This window comes from Ranitomeya variabilis, chromosome 4 (genome assembly GCF_051348905.1).
Source record: "Ranitomeya variabilis isolate aRanVar5 chromosome 4, aRanVar5.hap1, whole genome shotgun sequence".
NCBI classification, from domain to species: Eukaryota; Metazoa; Chordata; class Amphibia; order Anura; family Dendrobatidae; genus Ranitomeya; species Ranitomeya variabilis.
Genome location: NC_135235.1, coordinates 204,227,772 through 204,248,623, shown reverse-complemented (window position 1 = coordinate 204,248,623; position 20,852 = coordinate 204,227,772). Strand labels below are relative to the sequence as shown.

Below are 20,852 nucleotides of genomic sequence, written 5' to 3'. Positions count from 1 at the left end.
TTGCAAAAAATAAAAAAAAAATCATAAAATTTTACAATTATCCTCTATTCATTAAACAATAAAAAACAGATGGCTCTAGGGTGACACATCAATGGCGTCCTGGTCCTGTTCGCTTTTTTTTCTTTTATGGATCCATTAATTTGATAAAAAAATGGACATCTCCTTTTTCTTCTTTTTTTTGTTTTGGGGTGGGGGGGAGGCAAAAATTTAAAAAACAAAAAAAACCATTGACAATTATTTACGTAAGAAAAATACGCAAGAACAAAACGGAAGCCTGAACGAGGCCTTAGAATATATGAAGTAGCGCAGGGTGGTCTCGAGTTCATTCTATGTATATGTTCTATGGGGGCAGCTTTGTGCATGGCTAGAGAATAGGTTGGCGATATATAAACCCCATAGAGATGTTACAAGCACTCTACGGTGTTGCTCCCATGATACAAAAACTAAGGGAAAGAGATTAAAAAATGGCTATTTGGGAAACATAAAAATGGAATGTATAACTATAGAAGTAGTAAATATTTACATTATAAACAGCAAGAGATTAAATAAAGCCATAAAAGTAACAATCACCATAGCAGAAGATACAAGGTGGCTGAGAATGATGCAGACATAAAAAAAAAAAGGATGGATACAATGGCATAAATGGGGGGAGGGTTGCAACACTGGTTGTCAGGGAAGGATGTGATCAGGCAAGGCAAGATATGCAGAAATGGGAGAGGGCAGCTGATAATGCTCCATTAATCCCTTCACTGCCGGAAGGGCCTGCAAAAAAAAAAACACTCCGAGGGACGGAGAAAGGCAAAACTGCAAATGGGTGGGCTGATCAAAAAGAAAAGGGCAGGTGCAAGATGAAGACAGGAATGATGTAAAAGCTTCCCCCATAAAGATGCCGACACATGCAAACCACATCACTGGGAGGAGGCAGCGTTTAAAGGAGCCAGGGGCAGCAAGGAGGGGGTTAACAACATCATGGCGGACACTGCAAAAAAGACAGGGAGATGTCACCCAGAGTGGTACCCGGCCCTGCTGGGAGGAGAGGGGACCTCCTCCATTACTGAACAGGTGCTGTCCGTCATAAGCCCACCCGTCGCTTACCTGCTCTCCTCCGGGTGGGCCTCTCCTGATAGTGATGATGTCTGGGGTCCTAGAGAGTTCTTCTTTAGAGACCCCCTAACCCTTGGAATTAGAGGCCCCTAATCAGACCCTCCATTATACCAAGTTCTTCTGTATTACTGAGCCTCAATATTACACTTATCCCCCCTGTATTACATGGTACCCCCCTCCCTAAAGCTTGGATCACATGACCTCTTGTTGTTACAATGTATCAGCACAGAAGATTCTATCCCTGCTCCATTACATTGTATCATCCTAGGACCTAATATCACAGCTCCTCACCCCAGGACCTAATATCACAGCTCCTCACCCCAGGACCTAATATCACAGCTCCTCACCCCAGGACCTAATATCACAGCTCCTCACCCCAGGACCTAATAATATCACAGCTCCTCACCCCAGGACCTAATATCACAGCTCCTCACCCCAGGACCTAATATCACAGCTCCTCACCCCAGGACCTAATATTACAGCTCCTCACCCCAGGTCCTTATATCACAGCTCCTCACCCCAGGTCCTAATATCACAGCTCCTCACCCCAGGGCCTTATATCACAGCTCCTCACCCCAGGTCCTTATATCACAGCTCCGCACCCCAGGACCTAATATCACAGCTCCTCACCCCAGGTCCTAATATCACAGCTCCTCACCCCATGTCCTAATATCACAGCTCCTCACCCCAGGTCCTAATATCACAGCTCCTCACCCCAGGTCCTAATATCACAGCTCCTCACCCCAGGTTCTTATATCACAGCTCCTCACCCCAGGACCTAATATCACAGCTCCTCACCCCAGGACCTAATATTACAGCTCCTCACCCCAGGTCCTTATATCACAGCTCCTCACCCCAGGTCCTAATATCACAGCTCCTCACCCCAGGGCCTTATATCACAGCTCCTCACCCCAGGTCCTTATATCACAGCTCCGCACCCCAGGACCTAATATCACAGCTCCTCACCCCAGGACCTTATATCACAGCTCCTCACCCCAGGACCTTATATCACAGCTCCTCACCCCAGGACCTAATATCACAGCTCCTCACCCCAGGACCTAATATCACAGCTCCTCACCCCAGGACCTAATATCACAGCTCCTCACCCCAGGTCCTTATACCACAGCTTCTCACCCCAGGACCTAATATCACAGCTCCTCACCCCAGGTCCTAATATCACAGCTCCTCACCCCAGGGCCTAATATCACAGCTCCTCACCCCAGGTCCTTATATCACAGCTCCTCACCCCAGGACCTTATATCACAGCTCTTCACCCCAGGTCCTAATATCACAGCTCCTCACCCCAGGACCTAATATCACAGCTCCTCACCCCAGGACCTAATATCACGGCTCCTCACCCCAGGACCTAATATCACAGCTCTTCACCCCAGGACCTAATATCACAGCTCTTCACCCCAGGTCCTAATATCACAGCTCCTCACCCCAGGGCCTTATATCACAGCTCCTCACCCCAGGACTTAATATTACAGCTCCTCACCCCAGGTCCTTATATCACAGCTCCTCACCCCAGGTCCTAATATCACAGCTCCTCACCCCAGGGCCTTATATCACAGCTCCTCACCCCAGGTCCTTATATCACAGCTCCGCACCCCAGGACCTAATATCACAGCTCCTCACCCCAGGACCTAATATCACAACTCCTCACCCCAGGACCTAATATTACAGCTCCTTACCCCAGGACCTAATATTACAGCTCCTTACCCCAGGACCATATATCACAGCTCCTCACCCCAGGACCTAATATCACAGCTCCTCACCCCAGGTCCTTATATCACAGCTTCTCACCCCAGGACCTAATATCACAGCTCCTCACCCCAGGTCCTAATATCACAGCTCCTCACCCCAGGGCCTAATATCACAGCTCCTCACCCCAGGACCTCATCTTACAGTGCACCCCCAATATAACAGCTCCTTACCTCTGAATCCTGTATTATACTGCTCTCCCTGTATTAGAGCCCCTCACCCCAAGACCTTTTATTACACTGTACCCTGTATTACAGCTCCTCACCATAATATTACACCCCTGTATTACAGCCCTTCACCTCTGTATTACAGCTCCTCGCCCCTGTATTACGGATCCTCACCCCTGTATTACGGCTCCTCACCCTTGTCTTATATTGTACCCCCTGTATTACAACTCCTCACAACTGTATTACAGCTCCTCACCCCTGTAGTATATTGCACCCTCTGTATTACGGCTCCTCGCCCCTGTATTACGGCTCCTCGCCCCTGTATATTGCACCCCCTGTATTACGGCTCCTATACCCAGTATTACAGCTTCTCGCCCCTGTAATATGGCTCCTCACCCCTGTAATACGGCTCCTCACCCCTATAGTATACTATACCCCTGTATTACGGCTCCTCACCCCTGTAGTATACTGCACCCCTGTATTACAGCTCCTCACCCCTGTAGTATACTGCACCCCTGTATTATGGCTCCTCACCCCTGTATTACGGCTCCTCACCCCTGTAGTATATTGCACCCCTGTATTACGGCTCCTCACCCTGTAGTATACTGCACCCCTGTATTACAGCTTCTCACCCCTGTAGTATATTGCACCCCTGTATTACGGCTCCTCGCCCCTGTATTACGGCTCCTCACCCCTGTAGTTTATTGCACCCCTGCATTACGGCTCCTCGCCCCTGTATTACAGCTCCTCAACCCTGTAGTATATTGCACCCCCTGTAATACGGCTCCTCACCCCTGTAGTATATTGCACCCCTGTATTACGGCTCCTCACCCCTGTAGTATATTGCACTCCCTGTAATACGGCTCCTCACCCCTGTAGTATATTGCACCCCTGTATTACGGCTCCTTGCCCCTGTAGTATATTGCATCCCTGTATTACAGCTCCTCGCCCCTGTATTACAGCTCCTCACCCCTGTATTATGGCTCCTCACCCCTGTAGTATATTGCGCCCCTGTATTACGGCTCCTCGCCCCTGTAGTATATTGCACCCCTGTATTACGGCTCCTCACCCCTGTAGTATATTGCACCCCTGTATTACGGCTCCTCACCCCTGTAGTATATTGCACTCCCTGTAATACGGCTCCTCACCCCTGTAGTATATTGCACCCCTGTATTACGGCTCCTTGCCCCTGTAGTATATTGCACCCCTGTATTACAGCTCCTCGCCCCTGTATTACAGCTCCTCACCCCTGTAGTATACTGCACCCCTGTATTACAGCTCCTCACCCCTGTAGTATACTGCACCCCTGTATTACAGCTCCTCACCCCTGTAGTATACTGCACCCCTGTATTACGGCTCCTCACCCCTGTATTACGGCTCCTCACCCCTGCAGTATAGTGCACCCCTGTATTACAGCTCCTCACCCCTGTAGTATACTGCACCCCTGTATTACAGCTCCTCACCCCTGTAGTATACTGCACCCCTGTATTACGGCTCCTCACCCCTGTATTACGGCTCCTCACCCCTGCAGTATATTGCACCCCTGTATTACAGCTCCTCACCTCTGTAGTATACTGCACCCCTGTATTACGGCTCCTCACCCCTGTATTACGGCTCCTCACCCCTGTAGTATATTGCAACCCTGTATTACAGCTCCTCACCCCTGTATTACAGCTCCTCACCCCTGTAGTATACTGCACCCCTGTATTACGGCTCCTCACCCCTGTATTACGGCTCCTCACCCCTGCAGTATATTGCACCCCTGTATTACAGCTCCTCACCCCTGTAGTATACTGCACCCCTGCATTACAGCTCCTCGCCCCTGTATTACAGCTCCTCGCCCCTGTATTACAGCTCCTCGCCCCTGTAGTATACTGCACCCCTGTATTACAGCTCCTCACCCCTGTAGTATACTGCACCCCTGTATTACGGCTCCTCACCCCTGTATTACGGCTCCTCACCCCTGCAGTATATTGCACCCCTGTATTACAGCTCCTCACCCCTGTAGTATACTGCACCCCTGCATTACAGCTCCTCGCCCCTGTATTACAGCTCCTCGCCCCTGTATTACAGCTCCTCGCCCCTGTAGTATACTGCACCCCTGTATTACAGCTCCTCACCCCTGTAGTATACTGCACCCCTGTATTACGGCTCCTCACCCCTGTATTACGGCTCCTCACCCCTGCAGTATATTGCACCCCTGTATTACAGCTCCTCACCCCTGTAGTATACTGCACCCCTGCATTACAGCTCCTCGCCCCTGTATTACAGCTCCTCGCCCCTGTATTACAGCTCCTCGCCCCTGTAGTATACTGCACCCCTGTATTACAGCTCCTATACCCCAGTATTCCCCAGTGCAGCCCCGGTTGTGGCTCTCCCACCCGGTGCCTCCCGTCTCCTCCCTCTGCTCTGGGTATCAGGATGCTGGGCTCTTGTTTTCCTCCGCTCCCTACCTCTTCTCCTCCAGTGTCGGTCAGAGCTGCAGGCTATGGAGCGGAGATGCAGGTGTCCCAGCTCTGCAGCAGCTCCGGCAGCCGGCGACAGGGGAAGGAAAGCCGGTGTCTTCCAGCTCCATCATCCCTTCCAGCTGACACCCCGCTCCTCCCACATCGCCCAAACAACGGGGTGCACAGAAATCACCCCTATTACCAGCCCAGCCGCCGCCGCTCCGCCCTGCCGCCCAGGCCACGCCCCCGGAGGGTAGACGGACGTGGCACTCAGCCAATGGAGAGGCCTCCTAACCCTATAGAAGCGTGGCTACACTGTCTGAGTGACACAGACCTGGACCAATAGCGAGAGAGGTGTGTAAGGAGAGGCCATCTGCCAATCCGAAGCGAGCAGAGGCGGGATTAAATTTAAGGGATGATGTCATCCCGAGCGTGGTGAGGCTGCTTAAAGGGAAGGTGTATCAGTGGGTGGGGGGAGATGATGCCAGGCAGACGGCGGGAGCAGGTGGGCACTGCCAATGCAGCAGGCAGGGGAAGCCTGGGGTACAGCACTGCTAGTCGCCAGCTTAGATGTGAATCCTGTCTTAAGCCATCAATGCGTTATTTTCCGCAATACATGTGCACTGTACAAACACGATGTTACCGTTGCCATGTCCGGTCACAACGGGGTTTTTTTGTTTTTGATTTTTTTTATAATTTTTTATTTATTTTCACTAAATGCAAAAAAAAACCCTGAAAATCTTTTTCCATTTTAATCTTGACTCGTCCACATCAATAATTTTTTTTAAAAAATTTCTGCTTTAACCCCTTCCCGTCGCAGCCATTTTTGCCTTTACGATCTTTCCTCCTCTTCTTCCATAAGCCAGCCATAACTTTTTTTTTCCCCACGGCGGCTCGTTTATTGGGGGACAACTTGCATTTATTTGAATGACGACATTCGTTTTACCAGTGGGGTGAAATGGTAAAAAAATGCAATTTTTTCCTTTTTTTTTTTTTTTTTTTTTAACCCCTTCACCCTGGAGCCTGTTTTCACCTTCCCAACCGGGCCAATTTTTTTCATTTCTGACCACTGTCCCTTTATGAGGTTATAACTCTTGAACGCTTCAATGGATCCCGGTGATTCTGACACTGTTTTCTCGTGACATATTGTTCTTCATGTTAGCGGTAAAATTTATTTGATACGACTTGCGTTTATTTGTGAAGAAAAAAACAGAAATTTGGCAAAAATTGTCAAAAATTGCGCAACTTTCAAACTTTCAATTTTTTGTGGCCTTAAATCGGAGAAGTTGTATCGTACAAAACAGTTAATAACATTTCCCACATGTCTACTTTACATCAGTGCAATTTTTGAAACACAATTTTATTTTCTTAGGAAGTTATAAGGGTTAAAAGTTGACCAGTGGGTTTTGTTTTTGTTTTTTTTCCCACCAAAATGTAAAATTTTTTAGGGACCACATCACATTTGAAGTGACATTGAGGGGCCTATATGACAGAAAATACTCAAAAGTGACACAAGTCTAAAAACTGCACCCCTCAAGGTGCTCAAAACCCCATTCAAGAAGATTATTAACCCTTCAGGTACATCACAGGAACTAAAGCAATGCGGAAGGAAAAAATAAACAATAAAAATGTTACTTTAACCCCAAATTTTTCATTTTCACAAGGGTAACCAGAGAAACTGCGCCATAAAATGTGTTGTCACGATCTCCACTCTGTTCCTGTCTGATGTGTTACTTTGTGTAGGGTTTGTGCTGCAATCACCTGTATTCACTTGTCTTGATTAGTCCTCTACTTAAGGCCTGTTTCACACGTCAGTGGCTCCGGTACGTGTGGTGACAGTTTTCTCACGTATCGGAGACACTGACTCACGTAGACACATTAAAATCAATGTGTCTCTACACATGTCAGTGTGTTTTCACGGACCGTGTGTCCGTTTGAAAAACACGGAGACATGTCAGTGTTCGTGGGAGCGCACGGATCACACAGACCCATTAAAGTCAATGGGTCCGTGTAAAACACGTACCGCACACGGATGCTGTCCGTGTGCCGTCCGTGTGCCGTGCAGGAGACAGCGCCACAGTAAGCGCTGTCCCCCCAGCTTGTGGTGCTGAAGCCGCAATTCATTTCTTCTCTCCAGCAGCGTTTGCTGGAAAGAAGGAATGAAAAATCTTTTTTCTTTTTTTTGCGGTTGAAATAAAGTCACTGTAATGAGCGGTACCACGTGACCGCTCATACAGGACAAGCTGCGACGCTGAGAGGAAGCATCGAGGGAGCTGGGTGAGTATTTTATTTCCAGCGGGCGGGCGCACAGGGGGTGGGAGGGGGTGGGTTACCGGGAACTTTATTTCAACCGCAAAAAAAAGAAAAAAGATTTTTCATTCCTTCTCTCCAGCGAACGCTGCTGGAGAGAAGAAATGAATGGCGGCTTCAGCACCCAAAGCAGGGGACAGCGCTTACTGTAGCGCTGTCTCCTGCACGGTCGGTGTGGTACCCAGTCGGCACACGGGCAGCACACGGCTGCCGCACGTGTGCGACACTGATGTGCCACGTGAGCACACGGACACACGGACACAGATAACTCCGGTACCGATTTTTCCGGTACCGGAATTATCTGGACGTGTGAAACTGGCCTAAGCATGCTAGCTCCTCCAGTGTCAATCCTACACTTGCTGCTGCCTGTGTAATTCTCATCCCTCTGTGCTCTGCGCCTGACCCAGCCTGACTTTATTCCCTTCCTGGACTTAGACTCTTTTCTTCTGACCTGACTTCTCTTGTGCCTGCTCCCTGTAAACTCTATTGCCTTCCCGGTTTCCCTGACCCCGGCTCGTGAATTGGATTGAATTTGTCTCTGACTACCCCTTATTGTACTGCACCATTTCCTGGACCTGACCTCGGATCGTTTGACCTCCCTTTACTTATCCAGTAAGTAGTATTATCTTACTATCTGTTATTGTAGTCTTTCTTTCCACTTTTGGGACTTATTATTTCTATAGTAACTCGCGACACAGTTGTGCAATTTCTCCTGAGTACGTTGATACACAATATGTGGAGAAAAATTACTGTTTGGGCGCACAGCAGAGCTCGGAAGGGAAGGAGCGCCGTTTGAATTTTGGACCACAAAATTGTCTAGAATCGAGAGCAGACACCATATAGAAAGCCCTTGATGTGCCTAAACAGTGGAAACCCCCCACGATTGACACCATTTTGGAAACAAGACCCTTCAGGGAACTTATTTAGATATGTGATAAGCATCTTGAACCCCAAGGTGCTTCACAGAATGTTGTAATGTTGCGCTGAGAAAATGAAAAATCATATTTTTCTCTACAAAAATATTGTTTTAGCCCCAAATTTTGCATTTTTACAATGGTAACAGGAGAAAATGCACCATACAATATTTTTCTCCTAAGTATGTCAATACTTCATATGTGGGGGGAAAACTACTGATTAGGTGTACGGCATGGCTCAGAAGATAAGGAGCACCGTTTTACTTTTTGAACACAAAAGTTGCATTTGGAGAGCCTTTGATGTGCCTAAATAATGGAACGCCCCCCCCACACACACACACACACACACAAGTGACTCCATTTTAGAAACTAAACCCCTCAATTACTTTATATAGATCTGTGGTGAGCTCCTCAAACCCACAGGTGCTTCACAGAAGTTTACGTTGTTCTGTGAAAATGAAGAGAAAAAAATTCCCCCACAACAAAAGGTTTTCACCCCAAATGTTAATTTTCACAAGTCTAGTAGGAGAAAATGGACCTCAAAATGTATTGTGCAGTTTCTACTGAGTTCAAAGACACCCCATATGTGGTAAACAATGACTTTTGAGGCATGGTGCACACCTCAGAAGGGAAGGAGCACCATATTATAAGGCAGATTTTACTGTTGTGGTTTGCGGGTGCCATGACCCACTGGAAGAGCCCCTGAGGTACCAGAACCCCCCATAAGTGACCCCATTTTACGAACTACACCACTCTATGAATTCATCTAGGGATGCAGTGATCATATTGACACCACGGGAATGTCACAGAATTTTATACCTTAGGGCAGTGAAGACAAAAATTTAAATTTTATTTTATTTTATCTTCAGATTTTAGATTTTCACAATGGAAAAGGGGTAAAAATGGCACCAAAATTTGTCCCACAATTTCTGCTGAATGTAGAAATACCCCTGTACAATACTGCTTAGCCACACGGCGAGACTCAGGAGGGACAGAGCGCTATTTGCCTCCTGGAAAGCATATACAGAGTAGAAAAAGGAAAAACGTCAGCTCACCCAGTTAGGCATGGGGTTCTTATTGGGGCTGGATGCAGATACAGTCAGAGCAGCTATGTGGAGACAAGGAGAGTAGCAGAGGCAATCCAGAGAAGAGAAAAGCTCCCAATGAGGATAGTAAATCCATAAAACATAGCGTTTATTCTGTCATTCAAACTGGAACTCCAACCAGCATATGGCAGTAGATAAGAGAATACTAATGGCCAGACCTACACATTTCGACACTTCTTACTCAGGGTCAGTAAGATGCTTTTTTTTTTTTTTCCTTCTTCTCTGGATTGCCTCTGGTACTCTCCTTGTCCCCATATACAGAGCCCCTAAGTGCTAGAAGAGCAGAATCCCCCCTCAAGTGACCTTATTTTGGAAATTATACCCCTTTGAGAATTTCTCTACAGGTGTAGTGACGATTTTGACTTCATGGGTGTTTTCCAAAAACAAGCAGCAATGGATGTTGTTGAGTGAAAATTGCAAACTGCCATTGTAGTGACCAGTACGTTGTAGTGACCAGTACGTTGTAGTGACCAGCTTTATGCTTCTGGAAATGCACACCCGTAAATTAGGCGAGATGTCATTGCTACAGAAATGTCAAACATGTGGACACTAATTGCAGTGGGGCTCTGGAGGGAGGGAAGCATTTGGATTTGGGATCTCAGAATTCACTGGATTTCTTTTTTGGGGGGGCATTTACATTTTCCAGAGCCTTTGTGCTACCACTCACATGGAAGCCCCCTATATTTCCATTGACAGGTGACAGACCTGCATGGGGACTTGCTTTTTTGTGGATTGATTTGAAGCTTTTGTTGGAAACATTTTATATAACTTTTGGGATCACATTTATCCTGGGCCCTACGCTGAGCACTTACTTTAGGGTTTTCATCTAAATCTCCGAGTGACGTGATTCAGATGAGACCCACGAGGGATCAATTCACTATAATAAGGCAGCAGAGTTACTCTGGACTCCGTCTGGCCTCTGTTTAGCGGTGTCCTTCTTTTCAGAAGGGCACAAAACTGTGGTCCACCGCACTTTTATGCTCGCCCTAAAAGGACAGACATCACCGGATCACAGGTCAGACTTCCAAAGTTCCTCCATCTACCTCATTATAGGGAATCTTCCGCCGGAAGTACTGCTGTATATGTTAAAAATGACCGACCCTACAAAGCCTTACCTGTGGCAGAGCTGCACAGGAGAGCCATGATGGCACTATCATGGCAACCCATTGGGAGCCCACGGGTGCTCGAGTTGATGCAGAATGACAAAACATTTTTGTGGTTAAACAGCAGCAAATTGGAGCGAGATCTGGTCACTGCTGACAGACGCGAGTGTAGGCTGTATAACGCAGCCAAAATGGGCGCCCTATCAGCTCCCAAGACTGCTATATTCACCTGCGCCACTCATGTGCCAGGTGGATCATAGGAAGGGGTTAAAAGTGTTGTCAAGAATAGAAAAAACAAACAAAAAACACTGATTTCATTCAGAACCAGCGCCACTTCTGACTATGGGTTGTGTCTGGTATTGCAGCTTAACCCTATTGAAATGAATGGAGCTGAGCTGCAGCATCACACACATCCTATAGTCAGGAGTGGCGCAGTTTCTGAATGGAGTTTCTAAATCTGGATAACTCTTTTGAACAAGTTTTGTTTTTTTTTTGAGGGGGGGTAGATCAACCAATGTATGTCACATACATTAACCAGAAGCTGCCAGAACTGTCCCCGACAGAATAATATGGAATCCATATCTTGGATGCATATTTATTTATTTTTTTTACTATATGTTCCTGGATAGTAAACAGACTGTAGATGTTTATTAACTTCCATGGGAGAGTGCTGTGGGCATGTGTGGCGCCCCAGGGTCCTGGTCGTGACAGTAGCATTGCTTTCCTCATAGGGAGGGTGAGGTTACGTTTGGAAGCGACGAAGGATATCTTTTATCAGGTAATAACCACCATACACACAACATGTTCACCCTCCAGGCCACAAGGGGGAGCTTTTGATCCTATTCCTAGGTGACTCCCCTATATATATTGTGGTTTGGAGGGAAAGAGAGGTCAGAGAGGCAGAAGAGAGCAGACCGACATAGTGTGTCAGAAGGTCTGAAGGGACCGTTTAGTCTGAAGTACTACAGCTCCTAAAGAAAGAGACATACAGAAGGAAAGGACATTGTTCAGTGAGCGTGCAGAAGAGCGACTCACAGGAGAGGAGACATCAGCCCGCTAGCTGCACCACCCTGTTATGGATCCGGACGGATTCATGTCCTGGGGGAATGGGACCAGGCCACGGGGATGGAAAGTTTTATGAAGGCCCCGATCCAGCCCACCAACCTGCTGGGTGAAATCTACGCGGAAAGGACCTTATACCGCTGGGTGAACCCTGGGACAGATCTTATGGGGTTCCCCGGGGCTGAAGAGAAGGAAAGAGAGGTCCTAGAGGTTCTGAGCTGGGAGAAATACCAACAACAACTTGCCCGTAAATGGGAGGCTAAGGAGGAGGAGCACCAGGCCCGGCGCAAAGCCTTTGACGAGAGGGACCTATGTGCTAAGGCCCAGGCCCGCAAAGACCGCCAGACAAACCAGGCCCCACTTAAGCAGTGCACAGTGGTAGCCTTCAAACTAAAGAAAGGTTGGGGTTTCATTAAAGAGCCAGACCTGTACGCGGAGGTCTTTGTCAATAGGAGGGACGTGGAGTCCCACCTCTGGGAAGGACACCCAGACAGGGACCTTTACCCCAGCAATCGTGTTGTGTACACCAGACATCTTGGTGAAAAAGGGTGGTATGCTTTGAATGTGAAAAAGCACAGAGACACTGCCCCAAAGCTGGCTAACCCAAAGGCACCAGTAGCGCCACCTAGCGTCAAAGTAGCCACCACTACTACTACTTCCACTGTGACCCCAGCTTGCACCACCAAGACGACAGTGTGCACCATAACCACCACTGAGACAGTAGTGGCAACCTCACCAGCTATTACACGTACCCAGGCTACGTAAACTAAACTGATAACCACGTGCAGCTGCACTCAGACCCGCATAGTGGGAACTGATAAAATGTTCATCATACCTGGAATCAGGTTGGAACCCAATATGAGTGAGCGTAGCGTCCAAGTGCTACCAAAAGAACCATAAGACAAAATCTGAAAAGCAATATGACTGTGAATAAGTTAACTGTTTAAAAGTTCGTTTTACCTGACCAAGGTTTTTGCACTAAAGGTTTTAAGCACTAAAGAGTTTAACTGTTTAAAGGACATTTGGATCATGGACAGTTAATTATTCACAAACTTTGTTGTACATAGTTGACACCTATTTAGGTGCTTCCTACTGGTTTTACAAAGAAGCTTTTAAGAAACTGTTTCTAATATTACTGTAAAAGTTGCCTTGTTTTACAGAGACCTGAAGAAAAACAGTTTGGCGCGACAGGATTCCGGGTCTGGATATACCCCTTGTAGCCCACCTAAGACCTACGTTGAGGGTTGATGACGGGTCCCTCGCATCATTGCTGCTGGTCAGGAATGTTATTAATGGACTTGAATATTAATGTGAATGATACAATTGCATTACCTCAGCACTGAAAGAAGTTAGAAAAGTTATACAGAATTGAACCTGATATGCTAGAGCATTTGATAGATTTGAATTTGCACTTTTGACCAGTTAAATGTATTCCACTTTGTTAAAGTGATATTTGAAGTTAGTCAGAACTGTACTTTATTTGCAAGATAGTTAATGTAATGAATAAAAATGAAACTGCAACTTGGATCCAGATAGTGCTGAAGATTATAGTGTGTCTAATGTTGCACTTTTGAATTAAACGGACTTGATGCAGTATACCCGTAGGGGTGGTCGCCGTTTGTAGGGAAAGTTCTGCACTTTGAAGAAAATTAAGATAATGTTTGTTTTGCTTTGAAGCCTTAAGAGATAGTATACCCGTAGAGGGTAATTGCCTTTCATAGTTAGTTATCATATTGTTTTCTATTTTCTGAAAGTACGCGTACTCTGTACATATGTTCTTGTAACGTTCAAGCATCAACTCCTCCCATAAAGGGATGCTTAATTAACTTGTTTTACATGTTTACAGCATTTAAAAAAAAAATTGTATGTCTTTCTGCTAATCTGTATTTTTGTTCCTCTTTTCCCAGTCCGGGAGTACTGGATTTAATGGGAGGGGGGAGTGTGGCACCCCAGGGTCCTGGTCATCACAGTAGCATTGCTTTCCTCACTGGGAGAGTGATGTTATGTTTGAAAAGCGATGAAGGATATCTTTTATCAGGTAACCACCATATACACAACATGTTCACACTCCAGGCCACAAGGGGAAGCTTTTAATCCTATTTCTAGGTGACTCCCCTATATATATTGTGGTTTGGAGGGAAACAGAGGTCAGATTGTCAGAGAGGCAGAAGAGAGCAGACCGACATAGTGTGTTAGATGGTCTGAAGAGGCCGTGTAGTGTGAAGTACTACAGCTCCTAAAGAAAGAGACATACAGAAGGAAAGGGCATTGTTCAGTGACCATGCAGGAGAGCGAAGCACAGGAGAGGAGACATTAGGAGAGACCAGCTACGAGCAGGCTGCCTCCCTTTGAGGTGCAGATTACTTAGCTGGACCACCGAGGTTGTAAGGGACTCTAAGACTTACATCAGAGACCGGCAGGACAGCTGAACTGCAAGTTACCTGTCCGCCACACACCTGAGACACAGTAACACATAGAGCCCGGGGCGTGATAGAGTCCCTGTAAAAAGGCTCGAGTTACCTGTCATACAGGTATTGTCCTATCCTATATAGGGGACAGAGAGAAGAACTGTGAGGACCTTATCTGAAGCCATAGGCAGTAAGAGACTACAACACCATCGTGCTAGAGGAAGGCTTTTAACTCCACCTGGTAAAGGGGACTCTGGATTAGCTTCCAAGCCGGCCGGACCCTGCTGTACCTGTGATCTGGTACCCTGGACTGTGGCTGCCTGAAGTCTTCAGTAAACAAGGTAAAGAGAATGCAAACCTGTGTCCTCGTTCTTTACTGCGCCATTCACCATCTTCCATCTACACACCGGAGCCCTGGGTATACACTTCACCTGTGGGAAGTTGTACCACCTAGCTGCCATAACATCACCCCAGAGGACCCCTTAAAGCAGCGTCGGTCCCTACTGACCGAATTCCACAGGTGGCATCATGAACATAAACTTTATTCAAATTCCCCTTTTACATGGGAACCCAGGGCCACGGACCGGGTCGCCACCGTGACATCCCCCTGTGAACACCGGACCGGGTACCCCACGGCCCTGGCGGGCGACTCACATGCTCTGTGACCTGTGCAGAGGTCTCCATGCAAGAAGGGGAGGAAGAGCTGTGACCATCAATGTCAATAGTGGATCCTGCGCTGTGTTGGTGAAACCTTATTGTTGCAGAACATACTGATGGCTTTGGTTATGGAAGAATTTCTAAACTGAAGGTTCCAGTGAGCAGTATTGGGGCAGTAGAGTAGCTATCGGGGGAGCAGAGGATGCGGTCACCCCAGGTCCCACCCTCTGAGAGGCCCACCTGGAGCACGGCGGTACAGTTAAACTCTGCAGTAGAGCAGGGAGACCCGATCTGTACACAGCAGGTCGATTTAAGCCTGCGCTCTACAGAATAGCAGGCTTAAATCGCATGGACGATGCAGGGGTCGATATAATCTGTACCCCGGAGCAATGACATCGCCTTGTTGCTCCGCTCACACATTGATCCTGTCTGTTGCGGACTACTCAGGATCCATGGTCAGGTTAGTATAAGATGTATTTCTCTAGTCACCTTCCACGACAGCCATGTCGGAGGTTGTCTTCCCCGCCCTAATAGGGGACAGGAACACAAAGAGGTTATATACCCCTCCCCTTCCTGCAAACACCAGTGTTTTCCTGTCCCCTGTGGGGCATTAAGAGGATCTGAGGGGGCTGCCGTGGCCGGCGATCAGAGCTCCACACACTACCTTTTCAAGCCGGGCAGCCGAGGTCGGGGCTTCGTCTCTCCTCTGGTGCTGCTCCCCTCTCCTAGCCTCAGCGGGACTCGGGACCTTCCTGCCTCTCCTACACCCCTCCGGGGGTAAAGTGAGGCGGTGACGTGCATGCCCGGGGGCCTCCGGTTACCCCCCGGTTTCCTCCCTTGCCGCGCTCCAGTCGGGGTGTGCTGGGGGAGGGTGGCGCGTGTCTCGGCGCTGTGGCGCCTCACTTCCAGTGGGAGGTGCATCACTTCCGGTCTCTTTCTGTGCATTCCACGTGGAGCGCACGTGCGCGCCGGCCGGCGGTTTTTCAGCGGGCAGTATTACCAATTGGGCCAGGATTGGAGGAGGAGCACAGATGACGCTGACCCACGATCCCCTTTAAAGATCCGTGTGGGGAAGACACCAGGTAAGGCCTGTCTGACGCTGACTGTGGACGGACATGGACGGTGACAAACCCCCTTGCTCTGCTTCTGCAGAACACAGCATACCCTGTTGTGAATTCCGTTCGGGCTCCCTCCTGTGGTCGTGAATGGTACTTTGGTGAGTTCTGTCCTTCGACACCCTCTGGTGGCTTTGAGTGGAACTGCTGATCTTTGAGGTTGGCTTTCTCAGCTGCCCTCGTTTATTGCTTCTGCTCGCTTCCCTATTTAACTCTGCCCAGGTCGTTAGTCCATGCCAGCTGTCAATGTCTCAGTACTGGTTCAGATCTCTCTTGGAATTCTCAGATGACCTGACTACTCCAGCAGAAGCTAAGTCCTTGCTAATTATTTGCTGTTCATTGGTAATTTGAATATATTTTTCAGTACATGTTATGTTTCAGTCCAGCCTGCTATTATGATATTTCCTTGCTAGCTGGAAGCTCTGGGGGTGCAGAGCTGCACCTCCACATCGTAAGTCGGTGTGGAGGTCTTTTTGCACACTCTGCATAGTTTTTGTAGTTTTTTATACTGACCGCATAGTTCCCTTTCCTATCCTCTGTCTTTCTAGAGAAGATTCGGCCTCCTTTGCTGGAATCTGTTTCATTCCTGTGTTTGTCACTTCCCTCTTGACTCACAGTTGATATTTGTGGGGGGCTACCTTTACTTTGGGGAATTTCTCTGAGGCAAGGTAGGCTATTATTTCTATCTTTAGGGGTAGTTAACTCTTAGGCTGTGAAGAGGCGTCTAGGGAGAGTTAGGTACGCTCCACGGCTATTTCTAGTGTGTGTGATAGGATTAGGGATTGCGGTCAGTAGAGTTACCACTCCCTCAGAGCTTGTCCCAGGTTTTCTGTTTTAACCATCAGGTCACTTCGGGTGCTCCTAACCACCAGGTCATAACAGTACCCCCTCCTACTGTAAGTAGCAGGTGTTGGCCCCGGCTATCCTATATACATGCAGCTTAGTCTACCCTTTTTCTCTCTTATAGGGAGAAAAGGTCTCTGACCCTAGAAGGACAAGCTGCAAGTGTAAAGTGTGTGCTGCCAGACTCCCATCTACTGTACATATGGGAAAAAGCTCTGCCAGTTTTGTAAAGATGAGGTCCTACGCACTGAGCAGCCCTCTCTTTTGGATAGCATAAGATCCCTCAATAAACAAGAGATCCAGTCTTTCATGGCTACCCTCTCCCAGATCCCGGTGCCTCAACCACCTCCTCCTAAGAAGGGGAAAACGGCCCCAGTAGAGTCCGACAGACTCTGGGGAGATTCAATCCTCGGGTTCGGGGGACGTTTGGGAGAATGAGGGCCCCACTTCCACCACCATCCTAAATCAGAGAACAAGAAATATTACTTTAATTCTGAGGATATGGGTGACCTAGTCAGTATACTAAGAGGCACCATGGGGGTGGAGAATGAGGAAATTAAACTTACGGTACAGGACGAGATGTTTGAGGGTCTAAAGCCCAAAGATCAAAAAGGTTATCCTGTACATAAAAATATACAGAATCTAATTCTACACGAATGGGGCCTCCCTGAAAAAGGTCTTAGTATCCCCTCAGAACTAAAAAAACGTTTCCCCTTGGACGGAGATAACTCCTTATGGGAGACCCCAAAAGTGGATGTACAAGTGTCCAGGGTAACTAAAAAAACAGCCCTTCCCTTTGAAGACTCTTCCCTGCTCAAGGATCCAATGGATTGAAAGATAGAGAGCTTGTTAAGAAAGAATTGGGACACCTCCACAAATTTACTAAAGACTAACATAGCCTCCACATGCGTGGCCAGATCTCTGTTCATCTGGTTATGCAAACTTGAGGATCATTTGACACAGGGCACCCCAAGAGAGGAGATCTTAGACTCCCTACCCTTGCTACAAAAAGCAACAGGGATCCTAGCCGACGCCTCTGCTGAGTCTGTCCGAGTAGCCGCAAAGCTGCCGTCCTCTCCAACTCATCTAGGAGAGCACTCTGGCTAAAATCCTGGGGGGGCGACTTTGTTCCCAATACCAAGTTGTGTAGCATCCCCTTCCAGGGCCATCATGTACTCGGTCCCATTCTGGATGATATCTTGGACAAGGCAGCGGACAAGAAGAAATCTCTCCCTGAACAAAGAAATCCTAAAAGACTCTTTTTTCGCCCCTCCCGTGATCAATCTTCACAGAGGGATTATAGGGAAAAAGGCAAAACAGGGAGATGGAGTTATCCCAAAGGAGGCAAGGGCAGGAACATCCTTGTCCCTCAGACTCAACAGACCATAGATAAACAATGACGGTGCTCCGGTCGGGGGTCGACTCTCTTTTTCACCCAGTGGCAGTCCGTCTCCGCAAATCAGTGGGTCCTTCGAACCATACGAGATGGACTAAAAATAGAATTCGAGAGACCTCCCCCACAATGCTTGAGGATAACCTCCCTACAAACCCCACACCTCCAAAACTCCTTGTTAAAAGATCTACAAAGTCTACTCCAATCAAATGTGATCTCGCAGGAGATTCAAAATGGAAACAATCAGGTCAGTGATCCCCCTCATCGGGCAAGATTGGGTAATGGCGACAGTGGATCTGAGGGATGCGTACTACCATGTACCAATCCATCCAGAACACAGGAAATTCCTCAGATTCGCAGTCTCTCAGGGGCAACAAATCAAACATTTCCAATTCAACGTCCTACCCTTCGGCATCTCTTTGGCTCCACGGGTTTTTACAAAAATTATGGCGGAAGTAATGATCTTCATCCGTCGCCAGGGAATATGAATTGTCCCATACTTGGACGACTTTCTCATCATGGCACCATCTACCCCCCATCTGGAGGCGGACTTAACAAAGACCCTTGAGATATTACTGTTCCTAGGCTGGATCCCAAATCTAGAAAAATCAGAGATCCATCTCTCCACAAGGAGAAAGTTCCTGGGGGTTCTCCTGGACTCGAAAGAAAGGACATCATTTCTACCCAGAGATTGTCAGATCGACCTTGTCCGCAAAATAACCAGATTCAGGGACCAGCGAGCACCGACCCTCAGGGAATCAATGTCCGTTCTAGGATCCCTGACCGCATGCATCCAAGCAGTTTCCTGGGCCCAGGCTCACAGGCGAACCCTTCAAACCTATGTGCTTCTACATTCCAGGGAACGACAGATTCCATTAACTCAAAGAATTTTTCTCCCAGGCCACGTAAAATTGGCCCTCAGGTGGTGGTTAGATTGCCAAAATCTTCAGAGGGGGGTCAGCTGGGATCAGCTTCCCCTGAAGACACTCCGCTCAGATGCCAGCAGACAAGGCTGGGGAGCAGTGGTAGAGGGTTACCACTTTCAGGGACGATGGGCATCAAGCATCAGCAGCAGTTCCTCAAACCTAAGAGAACTAAAGGCTGTGGAAGAAGCCCTAAAAGTGTTATCTGCGCTGATCCAAAATCACCATGTTTGTATCTACTCGGACAACATGACCACAGTGGCCTACCTGCGACACCAGGGAGGAACGAAGTATGCCGGTCTGAAGGAAATAGCAGCAAGAATTTTTTTCTGGGCAGAGAAAAACCTTCTGTCAGTCACGGCGATACATCTAAGAGGGTTAGACAATACTCAAGCAGACTTCCTCAGCCGGAAAGACATACATCCAGGAGAGTGGTGTCTCAACAAAACAGTGTTCATGTCCCTAACCTCGAGATGGGGAACTCCAGAGGTGGACCTGTTTGCCAACAAACAAAATGCGAAGGCAGAGACATTCTTCTCCCTCTATCGCACGGATGGGGCGCAAGGAATAGATGCGTTCTCGCAACCGTGGCGGCTCTACCTCGCGTATGCTTTTCCACCCATCCCCATGCTGGCAAAGACACTACAAAAAATCGGAACAGACCGGGTCACCACAATCCTAATTGCTCCACTGTGGCCTGGGAGGAGCTGGTACAATGCCCTACTGGACATGACTCTAGAAGGTCCCTGGCTTCTACCCAGGGCCGGTTTTAGACAAAGTGAGGCCCTAGACAAAAATTTAAAGTGGGGCCCCAAATTCTAACATTGTAAAATCACACAAACATTTAAGTTACATTACATGAGCAGGATGCGGATACAGTTGGTGGAGGGGCCTGGAGCCAGTGCTCACACTGTGGCCCCCATATTTAGGGGCCTTATATCGGCCAACAGGTCTGCCACTATTAGCTGTATGCAGGGGCGTTGCTAGGGTCAGAAAAGATTGGGGGCCCAAACCCCAAGACAAAGGGTTGCCCCCAACCCCCTCTTAATTTTTTTTTAACACCACAGATAATACAGTGATAACTCTCTGAGTACAGATAATTTAGTATATATCACATGGAGTCCTATGTAACACCACAGATAGACATAGCGTTTCAGAGTAAAGCTATGTTCACATGCAGCATTTTTTTCAGTAGCCAAAACCTTTTCTATTAGAAGTAAAAACGTTGCGTTCAAAACCCCTGTTTTTCAGCTTGTTTTGTGGTGTTCTTCACACTTTTTTCAGCTTTTTTTTTGGAGTGAGGATGTTTGTTTTGTCTACAGTATGTTTAAGGCCACGTTCGCACGTTGAGTGTTTGGTCAGTATTTCACATCAGTATGTGTAAGCCAAAAGCAGGAGGGTGAGAAATACAGAAGTGGTGACGCGTTTCTCAGGCTATGTGAACACGTTGCGGATTTTGCTGTGGATCTGCAGCAGTTTTCCATGCGTTGCACAGTACCATGTAAACGTGTGAAAAAAAATCCGCTGTACACATGC

General features: G+C 47.7%; 1 protein-coding gene and 1 long non-coding RNA gene across 10 annotated transcripts in view; one reads left to right on the top strand and one right to left on the bottom strand.

Moving 5' to 3' along the window:
• Positions 1–5,719, bottom strand: part of PPFIA3 (PPFI scaffold protein A3) — a 123,159-nt gene extending 117,440 nt beyond the window's left edge. For 7 of the 9 annotated variants that reach the window (XM_077259706.1, XM_077259712.1, XM_077259710.1 and 4 more), the window contains exon 1: positions 5,489–5,719. The gene's annotated coding sequence lies outside the window, so the exon portion shown is untranslated. Of the gene's footprint in view, positions 1–1,095; positions 3,463–5,488 lie in introns of those variants that run through there. The other 2 variants (XM_077259707.1, XM_077259713.1) reach the window with 2 other exon arrangements.
• A 2,453-nt stretch (positions 5,720–8,172) lies between these two features.
• On the top strand, positions 8,173–13,502 carry LOC143768613 (uncharacterized). Its single transcript, XR_013213966.1, has 2 exons — positions 8,173–8,404; positions 13,138–13,502. It is a non-coding gene; the product is annotated as an uncharacterized LOC143768613 (long non-coding RNA).
• Positions 13,503–20,852: the final 7,350 nt, after the last annotated feature.